The sequence below is a fragment of the Gavialis gangeticus genome, unplaced genomic scaffold (assembly GCF_001723915.1).
Source record: "Gavialis gangeticus isolate Ggan-Ray unplaced genomic scaffold, GavGan_comp1, whole genome shotgun sequence".
NCBI classification, from domain to species: Eukaryota; Metazoa; Chordata; order Crocodylia; family Gavialidae; genus Gavialis; species Gavialis gangeticus.
The window spans coordinates 80,015,579-80,024,278 of NW_017729033.1; positions in this window are offsets into that span (position 1 = coordinate 80,015,579).

Genomic DNA, 8,700 nt, shown 5'->3' on the forward strand with positions numbered 1-8,700 from the left:
CTGCATCCCCGAGCAACCGCAGTATAGTCCTCCCTGGTGATGGCCCCTCTCTTCCATTGGGTGTACACCTCCCTTTTAGCTAGGAGACATTCTTGGATGCTTCTAGTGAGCCATGGGGGCTTTTGCGCCCTCCTGTTCCCTTTGATCCATGTTGGGATTACCTCCCTTTGGGCTTGGAGGATTGTCTCCTTAAGGAGCGACCACTCTTCTTGAACACCTTGCTCCCCTCCCCTCTGGGACCTCATTACTTGAATAATGGTACCCTGAAAATATATTTGTAGTAACATTTGTGTATTGTGCATTGCATTATGAAGTAGCTTTGTGCAGTGGCAGTATCATAGCCTGTGAGGTTGAACTGAGGCATGATCATTGCTAGTTGAATCTTTCCAGATTTTAGCCTGAACAAATAAACAGTACCAAACAGGCATTTTTACAGCTTCAATCAATGTAGACTATAACATTTAGCATATTGGAACATATGTAAGACTTTGAGGTAGAGAGGTGATAGCTAGTATATTGTTTGACAGATTTTTATCATATAGTCTCAGTGATGACTGTTACAGGCAGAGCTTTGTTAGCTGGAGCGAGGAAACTTGCCACCTAAACAGGGGTGCTTAGAGGGGTGTAAGGCACAGTATTTTGGGAAGTATTGGAAGGCCCATGGAGCAGCAGGATTTTCCTTTACCTAGTGCTATTGGCACAAAACTGTTGCAGTGAAAGGAAAGAAAAGCAGCTCAGAAACTTTTCCATGGTTGTTTTGGCCCTCAAACATTTGCCTGTAGGCTGCTTCTGTGATTTCCTATCATCTTCCTAAATGCACAATTATGTCTGTTCTTTTTCAAATCCTTTGGTTCTTTTCCCACTAACTTTTCCTATTTTTCATATATAAGCACCTTTCTTCTTGTTTCTTAGGGTGGTGTCACATGTTCACTTGCAACAGTTACAAATCATTGTGCACATCTACACCTGCAACTAATTTGACTGAATAAACTCCAGTGCAGTTCGCACCAGATTTTATTGCTTTCAGGCACTGCATTTACACATGGGCCTGGGACCACATCCTGTTGAGCAGTATGCTAGCAGGGAACCCAGGGGGGTCAGCTTGGAATGTAATGACCTATTCAAGTTAATATGTGTTTAGGAGATAGCTCTTGCCTGAAAGGAAACAACTTTACAATGTCATGAGGATGCTTAAGATGTGCTAAACTGCATGAATATGCATCTGCTTGCATTTTAATTGTACTTAGCAAGTATTAAGTTGAATGTGTGACTCTACCCTTTGAGACCGTTAAAAGATGTAATACATGTTTTTGTCCTTGTGATAACTAGAGCCGATTGCACACAAAAATCCCCACAAAGTGTATTTTCCCCCCATGGAATTCTTAAAGAAAAAATCATTATGCAATTATTTGGTTAAAAAGTTTTGATTTCCCTCAGGGAATTTTGGAACAAAATTAAAACCTTCATTTTAACTAATGTATTTTTGTTTCATTTTTAGAAAAAAATGTGTCTTTGTTTTGAGTCCCTTTCTCTTTTTCAGCTGGAAAATGTAAGACGTGTGAAAAAGCTCATACATTTCATCCCTTTTCTCTTGGTTTAATTGAATGATTAAAAAGTGTGACATTACATTTTCCATACTTTCTCACATTTGGATACTGTTTTCAAGCTGATAATTTCAAGACTTAACCACATAGACCAGCTGTGGTAATAGTATTTCCTTCAAAGTCTTTTTTCAGCAATCTTACAGAGTATTTGACTTCAAGATACTTGAAGGCAGAAATATTTTTTCATCAGATATGATTCTGCATTTTCTTTAGTAAGTCTAATTTTACTTGTTAGGTAGCTAACCTGGCTTAGTGTATTGAACAGTAATAAATCTGCTTGTTTCTCATCTGAGGAGAAATGCAATCATGAGTTAAGAAAATGAGGCAATATCCAATTTTTAAGCACTTTTATATAAAATTTTGGTGTGAACTTATTGATGGAATGTCATGTTGTTGCATCATATTGTCTTTTTAGCCTATAAATTAATTAATATATGTGTAGTGCCCTTGTGGTTCAGTGGTAAACTCCTTGTCTACTATACAAGAGACCTGGGTTTGATTCCCAGACACTTATGCAACTACAGCCATGGAGGCACCAAACATCTGGACTCAGTCTGGTGTTTGGAGTCTGTTTCTGTGGCCTAAAGGGAGGATGAAAGGTCTTGGCAGCTTCCGCTCCTCCATAAACTCCTGCCTAGGTGTACGCACTGAAGGTCTGAGTGGCCCTAATGCATACACAATGATCCAGGATAATTGGTGGTTGCCAATATATGTGCAGGTTCTCAAAACAGTTCTACTGAGGATTTCCCTTTATTGTATCAGGGTGATGGCCTAAAAAGGTTTCTTCCTCATAAGCACTTTCTCTAGCAATTGGAAGTAAAAACAGTCAGATTTGCCCTAGTTCTCAAAGAGACTGCCAGCCTTTGCAGTCATCCTTTTTGTGAGGGCATAAGGTAGTTTATAGCTGACTACTTTTCTTAGGATTCCTTATTGGGGTTTGAAAAAAATGGGGACTATTGTCATGCTTGCACTTCACAACTCCAATACTTGGGCCCTAAATAAATGAATGGCCTGGGTATTCCTAAAACTCTCTACTAATTCTTCAGTTTTTGTGCAGTTGCTTCCTTTGTGTCCTGGACCCGTTTTTGCACAAAAACATCAGAAATAGGATGGTATAGGCATTATTCTATAAGACCTGTTTCTAGAAAAAGTGCTTAGCTGTGTAGCCCTATAATATTTTTCAATGTTAAATAGGTATCCATACCCTCTTTTTCCTAAATACCATATGACAATTTACTGTTAGCAGTTTTTTCTCCCTCACACCAAATCTTATGGGACAATGCTGGATGTCATTTATAGTTTCCCTGGACACATGAATTGGCAGAGCTCAAAAAGAAAATGAATCCTTGGCAGGATGTTCATTTTCACGGCTGCTATCCTCCCCAGCCATAAAACCGTGTGCTGCTTCTTCCTAAATTATGTTTGCTGTCCCGCAGGAATGCTGTATAATTTCTTTATACTGTTTTTTCTAACTGGACAAGAATGTTCACCGCTAGGCATTTGATTGTTTTCATTGTCCATTTGAATTTGAAGAGCTGTTCTAAATGACTTTCCTCTATCTTCTCTTCCATAGCTTCCAATTCTTTGCAATTTGTCTTGAGTCCAGATACTCTCCCCCCAAAACATGATTTTCTTTACTCCAGTGGGAGTGAAATTCTTGAATTTTTAACAACTTGTAAAAGTTTGATGTGAATTTAGTACGTGTAAAGGTGAGAGAAAGCCCTGTAGGTTTTATTCATAGAACAGGCATAATATCGACAAATCAAACTTCCTGGTTTGAAGATAATGTTGCTAGCTGTTTATTCTCCAGGTCCGTTCAGTTTCTGGTCTCATTAATATGCATGTGGCAAGGATGTGAATTGGTGCCAGTTTCTTCTACAGTAAGGGCTAGATTTTTAAAGATATTCAGTCATTTAACTCCTTTTGATTTTTGTGGGTCTCATTAAAACCATCACATCAATTTTCCATTCAATAGCTATCTGGATGGTTGCATTTGAACCATTGATAGGAATAAAAAAGATAAGCCAGTACAATTGGCTTATCTTAACATTGTCAATATATAGATCTACTTTTTGTTTAATTTCCTCTATCATAAATCTAGCAAGCCTGGGTATCAAACTTCTTGACTTAGAGTCCCTAGGATCAACAAAATCAAAGAGGAACAAAAGCAGGCACTGATGTCCCAAGTCTCACATTAATGTAAAACATAGAACAATATCTATATAGTGCGGAACTACATCAGTATAGTCATAAAAAACTGGAGAAGTGTTTTTTGCCTTTGTTCAGAAAACAATAAAAAAACAAAACTTGTGGCCTCTCAGCCTGTTTAATAAAACAGTGTTCTTTGCCTCACTTCTCACTAACCACTTCTTACTAACGACATATTTGCAACCTCTAGGCTGAACAACTGAAATAAAATGTATTTGGCAAAAAGAACTTGTGGGATGCAGAAACCCAGAGAACACCACAGCATTATTTCTCAACAGCCTGTTACAAAATGCTTTGGTGACTTAGTTTTGCTTTTGGTTGTTGATGAGTGTTCCTCAGTCAGGATCTAAGGGCCCCTCCGGCCATTCAGGTAAAGGCCTGATAGGATCAGATGCATGATCCACACAATCGCGCCTTCTGCCATGCCTCCACTAGTCAGAGGTGAGGGGCAGGGCTGCATGACAGATAGCTCTTGCAACCAAGGGGTGGGGCCGTATGACAGATAGCCTTCACAGCCAATCAGGGGTAAGGGGTGGGGCCACCGGGGCCTCTCAGCCAGAGATGTAGAGGGGCCCTGGCCATTATAAGCACTCAAAAATAGCAGCTGGCCCTGTGATGTGCCCGTGAAATTGGCTGGCTGCCTCCTTAGGTTGGGCAGACCTCTACTTATACCTTGTTTCATCAGGTCATTAACTGATTGAATGTGTGGCAGGGTCACAACTTAAGATGTAATGAGCTTGTTAGTCATGTCTTAAGTGTAATGTATAGATGGGACCTAAAATACTGCCATGCCCCCATTACCATAGTATCTAAATACCTCATGATTTTTAATGTATTTATCCTCAGAACACTCCCTAGCATAAGAAACTATTATTAGTCTTATTTTTCTGGTTGTGACCCAAGGCACAGAGAGACTGTGTGTCTTGCCCAAGATTATGCAAGATGTTTATAGTAAAGCAAGGAATTGAATGTAGCTCTCTGAGTCCTAGAGTTTGTACTGTAATGGAAAGACCATGCTTTCTTTTTACTAGTTACATATAAAACCTAATATTGAATATAGCATATAGAACCTAATATTAGAATACAGGACTTGGTATTGCCAACTCACATTTTTATTTCAATTGTCAAGGTATCTGGTGTTTTGAAAGTTTTGGCTCCTCAAGTGAAGTGATTGCATGAAAATTGCAACTTCCACTGAAAAAGGAAGTTTCTAGCCCTCATGGTTGTGAAACAAAGCTGGAAATCTTGACTTCTAATTGTTTGAAAGCCAGGAAGTGAATACAAAGAAAACCAAGTCTATTTTTATTTTGACACACTATGATTTTTAACCCAGTCTCATGAGTTTGGGACCCTCACTAACGATCTTTGAATATTGGCAACAACACACTCTTTATTGCTCTATGTTCTATAATGGCAGGTAAATTATTGGGAGTTGAAACTGCTGATCTTCTCACATCATCTTGAGAAGACAATAGACAGAACTATTTTAAAGAGGGGCATGGCTTTTAAAGTCACAACAGGCACAGGAGTACTTCAATGGCTTCTTTTAGTGAAAAGTATTTCCATTTAAGTTGTATTTTGCTGAAGGAATCTTGAAAATCCAGGGCCTGCGAATCCTACACTTACTGTGGGCAAGGTAAAAGTAAACCTTTCAGTGTAATGGAATCATGAGTCTACATTATGTCAGGCCATGATGTAATTTAAGTCATGAAGGGGAAAACCACAGTGGGATCAACTGGAGCATTATGCAGCCTAAAGCAACTGGTTGTTGTACAATCCTAAGGGAAAACTGGTAGTGTTTTCTGATGTGCAGAATTTATGGGGAGCAGCTTTTATTTATCTACAAGGAAAGTTTGGTCATAGCCTCACGTTTCTTAGTCCTATTTGGGACACTGTTACCACGGCCCGGAAGACTACAACTGTAGTTCATTAAGGTCTTTTGTAGGTCACTTAAGATGGAGGGAAAGACTGGGGAGGTAGAAATCTGAGGTAGTAAGGTATTACAGTGAAGGGCTGTAGGTAAGGTAAGAAGCTAAGCAGGTAGATAATTTAGCTAGGTTATTTATTATTACATAGGCGGAAGGGATTTAGCCTTATGGAATTTTACCAAAAACATTCACATGGATTTTTGACAAAATGTAGCATGCTAGAATAACACTGATGGGCATTAAAGTAACTGATGAACCTAATATTACATATATTTAATAAGTATAAATGGCAGCAAAGAAGGAGTCTCTGCCTAGTCTCTTATCTTATTTTACTTAATGAAAAACTATAAAGGCAAATAAGTGTTCCTGAAGTTTTTGGTGGTTCATACTGAAGACTATGATGTACATTTCCTGCATCAAATATTCTTGCTCCATAATATTTTATGGATCACATGGTAACTTAACAGGATAACGTATACCCCTGGGTTATAGTCATTTGTCTTTTCCTATATTTCATTGATTGTACAGAGGGGGTATGTGTTGTAGAAAGTTCAGATCGAAAACCTATTCTTTAGCCCTGTTGGAAACCAGCTTTTCTCTAAGTCAATTGTTCAGTACTTTGCTGTTGATATTATAAACAACAGATAGTCGGCTGATTGGTTTGTGGTTCTTAGAGTCTTCTTTGTTACCTCTCTCGGAAGACTAACAACATTATTAGGTTCTCTAGCATTTTGCAAAGGAAAAGCAATGAGTGTTGAATCAATAAAATAATCCTCAGTTTTAGTGCTCTAAGTCAAAGAAAACCTCTGTGATTTAAAACTTTAAGTTACTTATCCTTTGTCAAACACTGCAGTGGCGTCATCTTTTGATGTTTTACTTGATTTTATTGTTTGGATTCCTCTGATGGGAAGTACTTTATTTGAAGCTTTTTCTGATTATTAAATTAATAGATTAGCTTTAGTAGTGAACCAGTTGGAGTTAATCAATTGAGTATATCTGTAGGGAGGCTATCTAAGCTGGGCTGGATTTGAAGGGTTTAATACTAATCATAGTTTGAGAGCTACAGCTGCTTCATGTTTGTTTAGCAATTGAGTTGACGAGCAGCTAATTTGAAAAGAAAGCTTAGGCACATGAGTATAAGAGGACAGGTCCTGCTCTATTAGAGGGCCAGGCTGAACATTTTTATATATCATAGGCCAGAACTTTGTTATGCTTCTAATACAGACTGTAATTGAACTGAATCCCTGGACCCAAATACACAAACTCTGGAAGGGTTTGGTTCAGATTCTGAACTTTCCATCATGACTGGCTTGGAATGGTGATTCCCAGTTTTCTGGGAAAAAATTGAGATCAGGATCTGGCTTGTGGCTTAGTCATAGCTAGAGCCACAACGGAGTATGCCAGCTGAACTTGCCCCTACTATGCCTCACTCACCTGTTTCTGCATGCACACTCCAAACCAGAAAATACATTGAAAGAGCTGCTCTACAGCAGTGGGGGCCAACCTTTTCAACAGGCAGGCCACCAATTAGCCCCACACCCTTCCCAAGTACCACTCCAGTGCCCTTCTCCTGCCCACTCTATTGCTCTGCTTTCTGCTTCCCGCCCTATGCTCTCTACTCAATCTGCTGCTCTGCTTGTGGCTCCCTGCCCTATCAGGCACTGTGATGCTTGTCCCTTCCCTGGTCTGCTGTGTGTCACACACAGAGGCTGCCCATGGCATTTGTGGCACACATGTTGCAGGTTTTCCACATCTGCTCTAGGGTGCCACTTGGTGGCCACTCTCAACACCTCTGTTTCCAGTGTGCTTCAGAGTGGCCAGCACAGACAACCCTAGAATGTACTGGCACAGGGGTGACATGTAGGGAGTGTATGCGGGTGCACGTGCACACCCTGAGCATGACAGTGCACCTCTTACAAAAAGGGTGGTTGCCCCTTGCCAGCCTTCAGCCACCAACAGTGTCAGCAGCGTCTGCAGGAGCTCCTGCTTACCACCGTCGCTGCACTCCCACCGCTGCCATGTTCCCCCAGCAGCTGGGAGCACACATCGTTCATGTACTGGCATATTTTTTGGTTTGGAGGGTGGGTGTGGGAGTGGGTGGGGAGAACATGCTTGGGGACATGCTTCCCAGGACAGGGGGACACTGCTGTTGTAGTGGTTTTAGATGCCACACTACCCCTGTAGGTCACTAAGTCCAAACTGTAGATTCTCAAAACCCGACTCAGCTGTCATCTATCCATGTCCTAACTTTTCACCAGTGAAGCTCTCTAGATGCCTACTTATTTGCTTCGAACTACTTGTATCCTGATGGTACCTAGCAGATAAGTACCTAGGTCAAATGTGAGCCCCATTGGGATCCATAATCTATATGTTCCTCCATCCACTGATTTATTTATTTAGTTAGTTTTTAGATATATATCCCACATTGTTCAAAAGGCTCAGAGCAGCTTTCAATAAACAAATAATACATATCAAAAGGGAGATGCTCATTAATGCTTTCTCCTCCAGCTGTGCTTTATACAGGGCCTGATCTAGCAAGTCCTTCTGAAGAAGTCTACTGGATCACCTCCCTCTGGGGGAGGGCTGGGGGCGTGCTCAGGCACCAGCTTGGGTGACAGCCACCGCCCATCTGTAGGAGAGGTGGTTTGGGCTTGGAGGGGGTCTTGGGGGAGAGTGAAGAGGATCTCCCCTAGGAGTGAGGTGGGATGGTGGGGGTGGCTGGTTGGACGAGTGGGGAGTGGGAAGAGATTTGTTGTATCTGGATGTAAGTAGCGGTTGGGAGGTGTGGTTGGAATTGGTGGGAGTTTTTGCTTACATGGAGATTTGGGCAAGGAGGTGGTGGTTGGGGGGAGTGAGGGAATTGGAGTTCTCAGGTTTTGGGTGCTGTTTAGGGAATCCAACCACACCTCCCAACTGCTACCTACATCCAGATACAACAAATCTCTTCCCACTCCCCACTC